The sequence below is a fragment of the Poecilia latipinna genome, unplaced genomic scaffold, assembly GCF_001443285.1.
Source record: "Poecilia latipinna isolate Pla-1442-1.1 unplaced genomic scaffold, P_latipinna-1.0 Scaffold1447, whole genome shotgun sequence".
NCBI classification, from domain to species: Eukaryota; Metazoa; Chordata; class Actinopteri; order Cyprinodontiformes; family Poeciliidae; genus Poecilia; species Poecilia latipinna.
This window is the reverse complement of record NW_015114063.1, coordinates 146,411-158,088: the sequence shown is the minus strand read 5'-3', so window position 1 is coordinate 158,088 and position 11,678 is coordinate 146,411. Positions and strand designations below refer to the sequence as shown.

Genomic DNA, 11,678 nt, shown 5'->3' with positions numbered 1-11,678 from the left:
GACAAAGTCAAGAGAGAAAACACACGTCGACGTGTTGTACTGATGACGCAATTCTCGCATCTCTTCGGCCTTGTGACTGTACATCTGCTCTGCTCATAGCGCTGATGGGCTTCATGTTAAAGTTCGTCTTCATCTTCCTCTTGCACAGTTCCTGTTTTGCCAGCAGTGATCCTGCTTTTTCCCTTCCTCTCTGTTGTAAACTCCCAACTCACATGCACACACACTCACAAATACTCTACCAGACAACCTATTTGTCTCAGTTATAAAGGGGCAGCGACCTTTATCTTCCCCGTGTCCAAATTGTCCTCTGCTACCTTTTTGTAACTGGTTTCTCAAATACTAACAAATTATATTGAAACTCCAGTCTGGGTTACCTCTCCCTGTGCATTCAGTGATCAATCTCTCCAAGACGTTGGGAGTAAATGAAAGCCTGGTTGTGCTTATGCATCAATATGCAAAGAAACAAGTCAGCAAGTGAAGATGTGGATGTTTCTACACACTTTAAAATGCAATCACCGCTGTAATGATGGATTTTTTTTTTTCAGCAGGATTTTTTGAAAAAAATAAAATAAAATTAGCTCTTGGAGCAAAATATTTCATCTCGAATTAGAACAGTGACAGGAGAAAAAGGGGAGATGGCACAATGTTTTAAAAAGAGTGGCGAGCCAAACAGGCATAAATGATGCATGTTTGGTGCGGAGATTCGCTGAAAGGAGGCTTTACACGGGCGTCTAAAAGTTGTGGGAGGGGGTGGATCCAGATGGGGAGGCTGAGCCACACCCTGCCCTTCCCCCATCCCTACTGAATAACAATGACTGAACAACAAAGCCAATCTCTGCACGTAGCACACCAGGGCAAAGACAAAGACACACTGAGGACAGCAATTTATTTTGGATGCACAGGGGGAGAGGGGAGGCGCGCTTCCAGGTGTGAATGTGTGCACAGCGAGGCCGAAGAGCGCTAAAAGAGAACATGCATGCTCAGCAAAACCTTTTTCCTCCATGAATGAAATGAAAAGGTGGGGGCACGAATGCACATATTAAGCAACCGGAGCAAGTTGGAAGTAAAAATAAAATGTCAGGTGCTTCCACCGCAGAACAACACCTGCTAACACGAATCCTCCTAAGTGATCAGTGAGCCGATGCTGGTGTTTTGACTGGCAGCTCTGAAGAGGCTGTCATCTCAAAGTGCTGCTGATAAACGATGACAACATTTAATTCCCACTGTGAGAGTGAGTCGAGACAGGCCGCTCTAATACTCAACACCCGCGCTATTATTTGAGCAATTTTTTTCTACACGTCACCAGGTTCATCAACTAATGAATTGACAATCTGGTGCTTTGCAGGCATCCCGTGTCCTGCGCAAGTATGATTTAGTGCCTTTCTGCAGCCTCGGAGGCACGCAGCGGGGCAAACGGGATTTCAGTCTGAAAACAGCGAAAGTAAGAGAGGGAGGGAAAGGACAGGCAAATCCTTTGAAGACAAAAACAAACAGTGGATTTAGAAGTGTTAAAACTAATTTTCTGCATCATGACAAAAACAGCGAAGCTGCCAAAACGGTGACGACGGCAGTTTGTTTTGGTAAAAGGAGATCAGTGTTTGGACAAATCTTACAAGAAACATTAACATTCTTTGTTACTTCTGTTAAATATAAATCAAATAATAGTGCTGTGTCCAACCACTGAGCAATATTTTTGTTGGAAAGACTACACTGCGTCCCATGGCAAACAGCATAAAAATGCTGTTAAAATATCCACATACGATGCATACAGGGGCCTAAATGTGGTTTAAAAGGTGCAAGCAGGGATTTCTCTGTCCAGGTACAAGTATTACATTCCCACACCAATCAAAATTTCTTTTTAAATGATTGGTGTCAAAGTTACTGACTAAAGTGAACTGTTGCTGGTGGATTACTGTCTTTGAATGAGCTATATGGCTGCAACTTCTGCTATCATTTTTTTTATCTGTCTTTTGTGCTTTCCCCTCAGTGTTTGCTGCATACAACAATTTTCACAGTGAAACTGTGCTAGTTGCTGCAGCCCCCCCATGTATCTGTGCTGGCTGTGCCAGCATATCCACAGACAGGAGACAGAGCTATATAGAGAGTTTCTGTAACGTTATTTATCAATGTGTTACAATGTTTAAAACAGAAACAGTAAGTTCATGAAGCAGCACAATGTTTTCTGTGAGCTTTGTCTGCAGACAGTTAATTTTGAAGATGATACATTATTTTACAAGTCAAATTATCAACCAATGTCAAAGCAAAAAGTAAATGGCTAAACAACAGAAAGCTGTGCATGTCTCAGGTGATGCATTGTCAAAATGTAATAGTAGCTTTCTTGACCTAGTGAACTTGTGTACGAGCAGCATTTCGAGGCTAAATTTGGACAATATCTCTTTTATAGAGAAATGCAGAGACAGTCGCATTCATATGTACACTGAAATATGACTTGAGTGCGGTACAATCACAAATAGGCCTAAACTAATGTAGAGCATGCAATACTGGTTAAATGTTGTGTATTATTCTCCACTATTATTTTTGAACTAAAAGACAAAAACTGGTGGACATAAAATAGTCATAAATAGTTGTTCATGGATGTAAAGTGTGTGGAGAGCCCTTCCAGGCAAAATGTCCAACTCTTAACCCATTTTTTTTTCAGATTACAAAGATAAACAATGGAGGGAAATTATTTTAATGGGGGTACTTCAAAACATTTGTCATTTAATGAGCTTTAACCACGAATCCTTCATTGTCTTAACTTGCCTCTTAAAAAAAAATAAAATAGATAAATCAGTGTAGAAGGCAGCTAAAGTGTCTAATCTAAACTCTAATCAGGAAGGTGTTTATTCTGGTACACTACTGACAAATACTGTTTGTTTCACAAAGCTACAGAAATGATATTTGTGACAGAGAACAGCAGCATGTCTGTGTACAGTGTGCCGGTACTGTGTATGTTACTGCCTCTACTTTATGTAAATCAGCCCGGTTATTCTTATTCTCTGTGGCCTGAACTCTGTCACTAAATTTTGATTGGCTGCTTGAGTTTTCTTTTGTTTATTTTTGCCATTTCTTCCCTGCTGCTCCAGCTGTACTGTGCATATTCAGATATTTTCTCTCCTGACCAGAACACTTTGATGCAGCCAAACAGCACAGAGAAGCTGCAGGCTCACAACAAAGTTGACCCTGTCTGAAACAGAAGCGAAGATGAAGTCGGCGCCGCATACAAATGTGACTGGATTTTCCGCAGCTATTCTGTATTAACATAAAAGCGCCTGGAAAATTAAAATTGGAACTGTAGAACGAGCAAAATGACATATTGTTTTCATAAACAAGGACGGGAGATTAGGCAAATGTGGGACAAAGGTATAAATAGAAGAAAAGATTAGGGGTGTTTGTAGTTTACTGAAACACACAGTTGTTTTAGCTTTAACTTACGGCTAAACAACGGTTATATTTTTTGCTAGCTCAGCAAAAGCTAATAAAAAAATCTGTAGCAAGTCTATGAATCAGAAATATGCTGCTTTAAAAGATATAGATTAAATATAAAGTTGCCAATAATAATAATAATAAAACAAGTTATTAATCCTTACAAAAAAATCCTTTTAGAAAAGGCATTTCAGAATGTTACAATTTGATGAGACAACTCTTCTGATTCTTCTATTTCTGAACAAAATGCACGGAAAGCAGACCTTTAGGAAAATTTGTCCCTGGAGAACAGCATATAAACCAGATTAGTCAAAAACAGGTAATACAAGCCCTAAGCTATTACAACGGTAGATGAGAGTAGACATTACCTCAGAAAAGTGAAGCAAATTCAATCAAGACATTCAAGAAACCTGCAACAGATGTGGAGGGGTTTATTAGGCCACTTCGTTTCATTATTTTTGGTAATACAGAATATCCATACACAAGGTTCTTCTAATTAGACTGGAACTTGATCGCAGGGTCTTCTTTCTAGGATTTTACTCAAAGTGAAACCAAATTAAAAGAGTAAATAGGATAATTGCACTTACCTGGGAATTTATGGATAAACCCTGTATCACAGAAGGGTTTGAGGAACTAACTTCTTGCTTAACCCTGAAAAAAAAACCTCTGCTATTCTCAAAATCAGACATGATCTTTTCCATTAAGTATGGGGTTGTTTCATTATCTACATGAAGGACAACGATTATTCAGTGAGTGATGTGACTGAAGAGTTGTTGGTGCATCCAGCTTTTTTCTTTTCTCACTGACTTTGTGACCTGATTAGTTGTACGCCTTTATCTTTGTTTTTCTATGTTAACCAAATGTGTATTGCATGACTCCTGTTCCAATAATTATAGGTACCTGCACATTTGGACTATTTTTGTTCTTATGTTCTTTTCTTCTTCCCCATTTATGAAAAACTCAGACATATTTCTGAAAAACAAACAAACAAAAAAGAAATAGAAAAACCGGTGTGCTGATAAGACAATTTAAAAACATCTACTAAAAAGCTTTCCTGGACTAAAATTAGACAAGATAAAAATAGTTTATTCAGAGTGCATCCCATCCCTCCTCCTGCACTTCATAGTCCAGTGATTAGTACTCGACAAAAGGATTAATCAAACCCTACTTTTCTTAACTGAACTTTGACTCCAAGTCTTGGACAGGCTCCTCTGCCTGAGCATGGACACTCATGCATAATGCAAGAAGTAGCAAATGGCTCATCAGTGGGGATGCCGAGTGAAACATGGCAGGCAGGGGAGAGCAGCAAAGAGGAGGAGTCACAGAGGGAGGTGCTGGGGAAAAAAAGGGAGAGAGACAAAGAGGGCATGGCTGAGGGAGCACAGGGTCACAGCAAGAAAAAGACCAGGAGCATAATAGTAGAATACGTACAAAAATACTGAGTTTATGACTCAAAGAAAAATAAATAAATAAATAAGAAGTGTAATGAAGGAAATGGCTTACAGGAAAAATGAAATCGAAATAAGAGCTGTGATTTACATGTTAGAGATAATAAAAGATAAAAATAGTGGTGAACTATTCTGTGAAGCTTGTATCCCGCATAGCAAAGTAATTATCCCTAGTGCACCAACCAAGCCAGAAACTTACTGTAATGTACAAGTTTTTCCAACTCTTATTCAGCAGAGCGCAATCCTCTTTTTAATACCGAGAGGACAACACAAAAAAGTAAAACACCTTAAAGCCGCACCACAGAAATCTGTTTTGTTGACGTTGGAAAGTCTGTGAGAGCACCAAATTATTATTTATGTCTTCCCTTCCTAGTCATATTCTTTTTATAAATGCCCAAAGAAGCCAAAATAAAATTTTTACTTAAAATGTACACATCTTCTCAAGATGTGTGTGCAATCCCTTCGACAATGCTCTGTAGGAACTATATAAAATAAGAAAAGAAAGCCAAATTATCAGTAGTGATCATTTATATTGCAGTTGTCAGCTAAAGCTACACAATCATGACAGATTTCATCACACACCTGTCACAGAGTGTAATGGAAGATTATCAGTTGTGATTGATGAAGAACAAAATCACAAATTTCTCATGAGTGCTAATTTTCATTTGGGGCATATGGGAATACAAAGTGAGCTTCTGAGTACGTCATGTCAGAATCACTCTTCTTCAGCATTTGTTTGTTACTTGGTTAAATTTTCCAGCTGGCAAGCTGAGGTCAACTCTGATTGGTATTTCCTTATTCCCTAATTCCCATCTATAATTCAGTATATGTTGGGAGAGTGGATGAGTAGATCAAAACTACTTAATCTTTGCAGAAGACATTATGATTACATCCTACCTTTGTGTAAAGCTGAATGGGTTTCATATGCACACATGTTCATACATTCATCATGGGCATGAATCAACTGAATTATATTTCAGTGCCTGTTTTGACCAGCTGTTTTCCCTCAAAAATTATATAAATACAATTTTGATCATTTTTAAAATATCAGAACAAAAATTACAAGTTATAGAGATGAACTGGGCATTGCTGGATTACAAGGGTTTAAGTTTACAGTAAAAGATATTTTGAGTCACTAAACTAAAAGGATGTTGACCAAGGGGAGAAGTGCCTGGATAAATGTTTTACAGTCAGATAAAACAAACGCTGAGCTATTTGGTCACATTTATGAAGAACTGTGTTTGGAGGCATCACGGTAAGGCTTCTTTAGCTTTCATGTTCAACAAATGGTTTTGCAATAAAATCACTCAGATATGGCACTCTACTTACACTGTGAATACACGTTCATAAACCTCTAATGAGGTCTATAATATCCTTCTCGCTTGGACGTTTTCAAAAGTGACACTAGTCTGGGCTGGAACTCACAGGGTTCATATAAAGGATGTACCACAGAGGGAACGGAAAAAACAATACAGTGACCGTTTGCTTCTTATTAGTTTTGGTTTCAAGCATCACTGCTACTGAAGGAACCAATCTTGGTTGAAGTTAAGCAAACTGTTCTGTCTCTGTGCACTTTAGCAAACCCTGTCCACTGTTAATCAGCACCAGTTCCACTGGGTTTTGGCATTAAATCGTCCAACCAGCTGGTCACACAGACCGTCCACATCCTTCAGCCACGATGCCAGCAAACCCTGACTTGATTCAGTCAGGACAACACTGCGACTACCTCTCTTGGCAGTTGAGAGGCAGAACAGCAGCGGGGTGACTTCAGACCCAAATGTCATGCCAATCCTTTCAGGAAGAACAAAATGGCAAAAAGGAATCCAAGTCCCAGGTGTTTTATATTAAAAAGGATTTCATACTGGGATGCACAGTGGTGCAAGTGGTAGCACTGTGCATGTGCCCATGCATGCATGGCTTCTTTGCAGGTACTCCCATAATCCAAAAATATGACTGTTAGGTTAATTGGATTTTCTAAATTACCCTTATGTGCAAGTACTGTTGTTTGTCTTGTAAGTCTCTGTGTTGCCCTGAGATATGTTGCCAACCTGTCTAGAGTGTGTCCTCCTTCGCACATGTGGACTCTGGAGATAGGCACTAGTTCCCTCGTGACCCTGCATGGACAAGCAGGTATAGACACAACATGGATGCACTTTCGAATAATTAAAAAATCTATGTTAATTTGGTGGCGGCAGTATCATCATCATGTGGGGTTTTACTGCCAGAGGTGGTGGCACATTGCACAGAAATTATGTGAAAATAAAGAAGGCCTACTTCAAATTGTTTTAACTACATCATCAGCTACAGGGTGAAACAGACATAAAAAAAAAAAAAACATCTTGAAAATCTGAACCAGGGTATATTTATGTAGAGTTTATTCCATTAAATCTAACAGTTCAGTTTCATCTTGCAGAGCTTCGACTAACTTGTAGAGATGCATGTAGACGTATTTAGTTTGTTTGTTACCGACACTTAAATTTACAGCAATCCCTCACCGCATAACCGATTTCTAAACAGAGCCACGGTTTAATGCTGTTGTACTTTGAGGCATATTCGTGCAAATTTAATTTGGGTGACAAAGAAGAGAGAAATGAGCAGCTAAGTATGGAGGTAGAAAGGAGACACAGCAGAGCGAGCCACAGCCACTGTTGCAGGAGACAAATTGCAAACAGCAGGTTCCTTCGTGCGATAGGTCAGACAACACACACTCGGACACAAACACACGTAATCACCGCAGCAGCTCCTGCATCTGTACGGCAGCAGAGCTTGAAATATTCAACATAAATGTCACCCGTATCTATTGCCATTCCTTTCCCCTCCTATTCCTGCCGACTCCCCTCCACCGTCTCCCATCCCCCACTGACAGTTTGCCATTAACAAGTTTCATTTGCACAGGAGACCAGAGAGCAGCATTAAGAGAGAGCAGTGGAGAAGCACACACACCAGGTAGTCAAGCCCTGGCTGAGAGCAGGCTGTCATGAACATCTTTCACATCACAGGTCCTGTGCTGGACCAAGATGGCCACCTCTAATAAGGCCAAAGTTACCCCTCAGTCTGCCGAAATGTCTGGGGAACATGTTTGCAGGGAGACAAGGACATCATAGAGTTGAGAGCGTGGAATCACTTCTGTAGCTGTCAGCAGTGAAATAACTTGAGACTGGGCAGGTTTAGCACTGAGGATACTCTCTGAAAAAGGTTCAGAAGAGATTTGGAGGTAAATTTTTCTTACTCCGGCTAGTCAGAGGAGAATCTTGTCCCAATTCTTCAAAAGACACCAAGACACAAATAAAAGCTCTGAGTGCTAGGATTTGTTCTCCGTTAATAAAATATTTAATGCAGTCTAAAAGGAACCCAAGACACGGTGGTCCTCAAGGATTTGGCTGAGTTGGAGATCATGCACTAGCCAGGGAAAAACAGTGTCACATCAATTTAATTTAACAGAAACAATATTCCTTGGAATACCTCAAATCCAATCCTACTTCAAAAACATGGTAGCAAAGTCTGGCTTCTGTTTATAAAATGTTTTCTAAGGAAACCCAATGGATTGCAGCAGTCCTTCTTCCTGAATGAACATGTGGTGATAGTGGAATAAAACTTATGTTTTAACAGCGTCTGGGACGGTCTGAGCTGGTTGGGTTATGCTTAATTTGCACATTTACAGGATTCAGATCATTTGTTACCACTGAGAAAAAGACTATTTCTACATCATTTAAAGCACTTCATCTGATAGAAATCTGATCTGTGCAGTGCGTCTGTGCTTATACAGCACACAAATCCAATGATGCAACATCGTATAACCAGCTAGAAAAACCACATGCTGCACTATTAATTCAAGTAGACTAAACAAACGATTGCAAGAAGGAAAATACATCTATTGATCAGAGCTCTCTCAAACAAGACAACATTTTGCCTTTTTTTTTTTTAAAGCGGAAATATGTGCCGATTCCAATTTGTTCTTGTGTTTCCTGAAAAAGAATATAGCTTTTTAAATTCAACTTCTACTTTGTTGAATGTTTAAAAAAGTAAAATCACCCCAAGTTTACCTTTTATCACTAAAAACACAAACTTGACTTAACAGTTCTAGAATGTGTTGCACTGGAGTGATAAACATATCCCATGTTTGACAGGACAACTATTAATTACTGACTCTTAATCTTGCCTGGCAGAAACTCATTACTGACTGAACACCATGGCAGTTTTTCAGACCATATGGGAACAACCATGTTCAAAACGGTGCTCTGCTCAAATGAGACCATACAAACTTTTTGGCACACATGCAAAATATGTGTAGAGAAAAAAAAAAAAAAACTGCTCATCACACTAAGCACACCATCTCCATGGTGACACAAAGTTGGCAGCATCAGGATGGGGCTAAATATTGGGCAATTATGGACAAAAGCCTTATAGAGTAAGAGAAAAATTGCTCTAAAAGCTGAGCCATGACATTAAACATACAACCTAGAGCTGCATTTGGTTTATATTAAAATATAGCCATGTGTTCAGATGGAACAGTCAAAGTCTAGACATTAATTTATTGTGTTTCTGGCAAGAAAATTCGTCTGCACAGGTGCTCTCCATCCCATATGACAGAGGTTGAGTTGTACTGCAAAGAATAACCAAAAATGTAGTTTTCTGAAAGAGCAAATCTACTAGAGTTTTAAAGTATCCACAACTTTTTAATGGCCTAAAACCCCAGAACAAAACACAAAAGTTTGTGTCTTTAACCACAATATATGTTTTAAGGGAGGTGGGGGGGAAGAAACATTTAAAAGGGGATCAATACGTTTGAAAGGCACTGCAGGTGGGTTTTCTACTTATTGTAAAAACCTTCAGTGTTTGTAAGTTAATGTTTTGTATGAGCCAAAGAAAGAATAAACGGATAACGTGTCAGAATGCCAACACTGATGATGAAAATCAGGCAGCGGGGAAACAACTCAGTCATTCAGAGCGGAAGATAATCATTCCGCCATGTGCAGCCGAGTAATGCCGTTTGTCCAAAAGTCTGACTGGCTTTTTCAAGCAGGGTTCCAACCTGCTGAGTTTCTACAAGGTGGATTACGCCTGCTGGCAAGAGCTCAAGTACTCACTGGGTGTATCAAGGGCGACGTGTGCACGCACACGCACACACAGATCTACGCATTAAAGATAAACCCACACGCGCACATTTACGCACAAAGGATCTAACTATATGTTCATTTTGGAGGGGCAAGTTCGTTTTGTTGTTGTTGTTTTTGTTTTTTTTTTTTTTTTTTTTTTTTTTTTTTTTTTTGCAGCGCAACTCACATCTCTGAATCTGTTCCAGGATCGATCCTTGTTGTACTGAGCCACGGTGCCCGGCCATTTCTCGTGACTGATAGCGTAGACCGCCGTTTCGGTGCTCAGCAAGAGAGCCAAGGCAGGTAGCAGAAAGAAGAGCATCTTCTGTAAAGCAGAGAGAGAGAGAGAAAGGAGGCTGACAGAGGGAAAAGCTCATGCGGAGGTGGCTGAAAAGAGTAGGCTATAGAGAAAAGTCTGATAAAGCACTTTAGAAGATAAAGAAATGTTACCGGGAGCCTCGTGAACAATTATACATGCAATAATTAAAAAAAAAAAAAAACTTAGCAGGAAAAAAAAATAACAACCACTGTTTATATTTGGGAGTAGTGTCATAATTGCTCAAACTGCGTATCCTTTGTCTAATCGGATTATAAACACAGAGTTGTCACCGCGACAGATGGGGCAAACAATTACCCCTCCCGCCCCCTCCTTCCCAGCGTCCACCACCCCTTTCCTTATTAAGCAATTAACGGCGTTAACACAATTACCACCGCCTCGCAGCTTTGTCCTGTCTTTTTTTTTTCTGCTTTCTCCATTAATCACAAACTGTTACATTTCATTTCACGTTTTTTTTTTTTTTTTAATCAATTCTATCAGGTTCCAACAGCAAATTCTTTGCCTACCCGAGATAGTTATTCGGTGTCCGATCTGGAATGAAAATAAGTCCAAGACGGCAACGGGAACTCCTCCTGTAGCACCCGGCTGCTGGTGGGACTGACTGAGCTAGAAAAAAAAAAGAAGAGCGAAGCACGGAGGACAACTGTGGGGACCGGGAGCTTTCTCCTCCTCCTCCTCGGTCATCAGACACCGCCCCCTTTTCTCTCTCTCTCTCTCTCTCTCTCTCTCTCTCTGTCTCTCTCTCTCTCTCCTCAGCCCTCACCGTGTCATTGATTTTCCGCCGGGGGATCTTTTTTTACGCTCACACCAAAGCGAAGGTTGAATTTTGGAGTCATGTCAAGGCACTGTTCTGCGTGTGCAAACACCAACTCCGGTTTAGTTACGCGCGCCTGCTGTACTAAGTTTCATGCCATAACGCACATGAAACAAACTAAGAGCTGTGCTTTGTACTGGTGCTCATGTGGAGAATGGATTTATCTGATAAGAGCACGTTTTAGAAACAGGGCAAAGAACGCTGTTAAAAAGCTCATATTTTTTAATTAAAGTAGGCCTCCAGTTATATATAGGCCAAATTACTGGGGCTCCATTGTGAAAGCACTGATTAAATCTTTCATATTTAATCAGTGCTCATCACCCACTTTCGTTTTATTTCATTTTTGAACATGTATAGTGAAGTTATTGCTCCTATACTTGTGTCAGTGTTTGGGGCAAATAAGAATAATGGAAACCATTCCTCTCTACTGTATCTGTTCTGTTCTATTGACTTGTTTTGGGGCCAGGGGAGCAGTAACTCAGTGCAGTTCTATTTCCCCAAGTCTCACATGACAGGTTTTTCTGTTTTAGCAGTTTTGGCTGCTGTCACTATTTTCT

The 11,678-nt window shown here is 39.9% G+C and overlaps 1 long non-coding RNA gene across 2 annotated transcripts; it reads right to left on the bottom strand.

Moving 5' to 3' along the window:
* Window positions 1–302: 302 nt before the first annotated feature.
* Window positions 303–10,965, bottom strand: LOC106962677 (uncharacterized). 2 transcript variants are annotated; one of them, XR_001428031.1, is made up of 4 exons: window positions 10,814–10,965; window positions 10,158–10,295; window positions 4,014–4,077; window positions 3,793–3,836 (listed from the first exon to the last, which is right to left on the bottom strand). It is a non-coding gene; the product is annotated as an uncharacterized LOC106962677 (long non-coding RNA). The 2 variants fall into 2 exon arrangements; XR_001428030.1 differs by lacking the exons at window positions 3,793–3,836; window positions 4,014–4,077 and adding an exon at window positions 303–314 and having other exon boundaries at window positions 10,814–10,960.
* Between the last annotated feature and the right edge of the window lie 713 nt (window positions 10,966–11,678).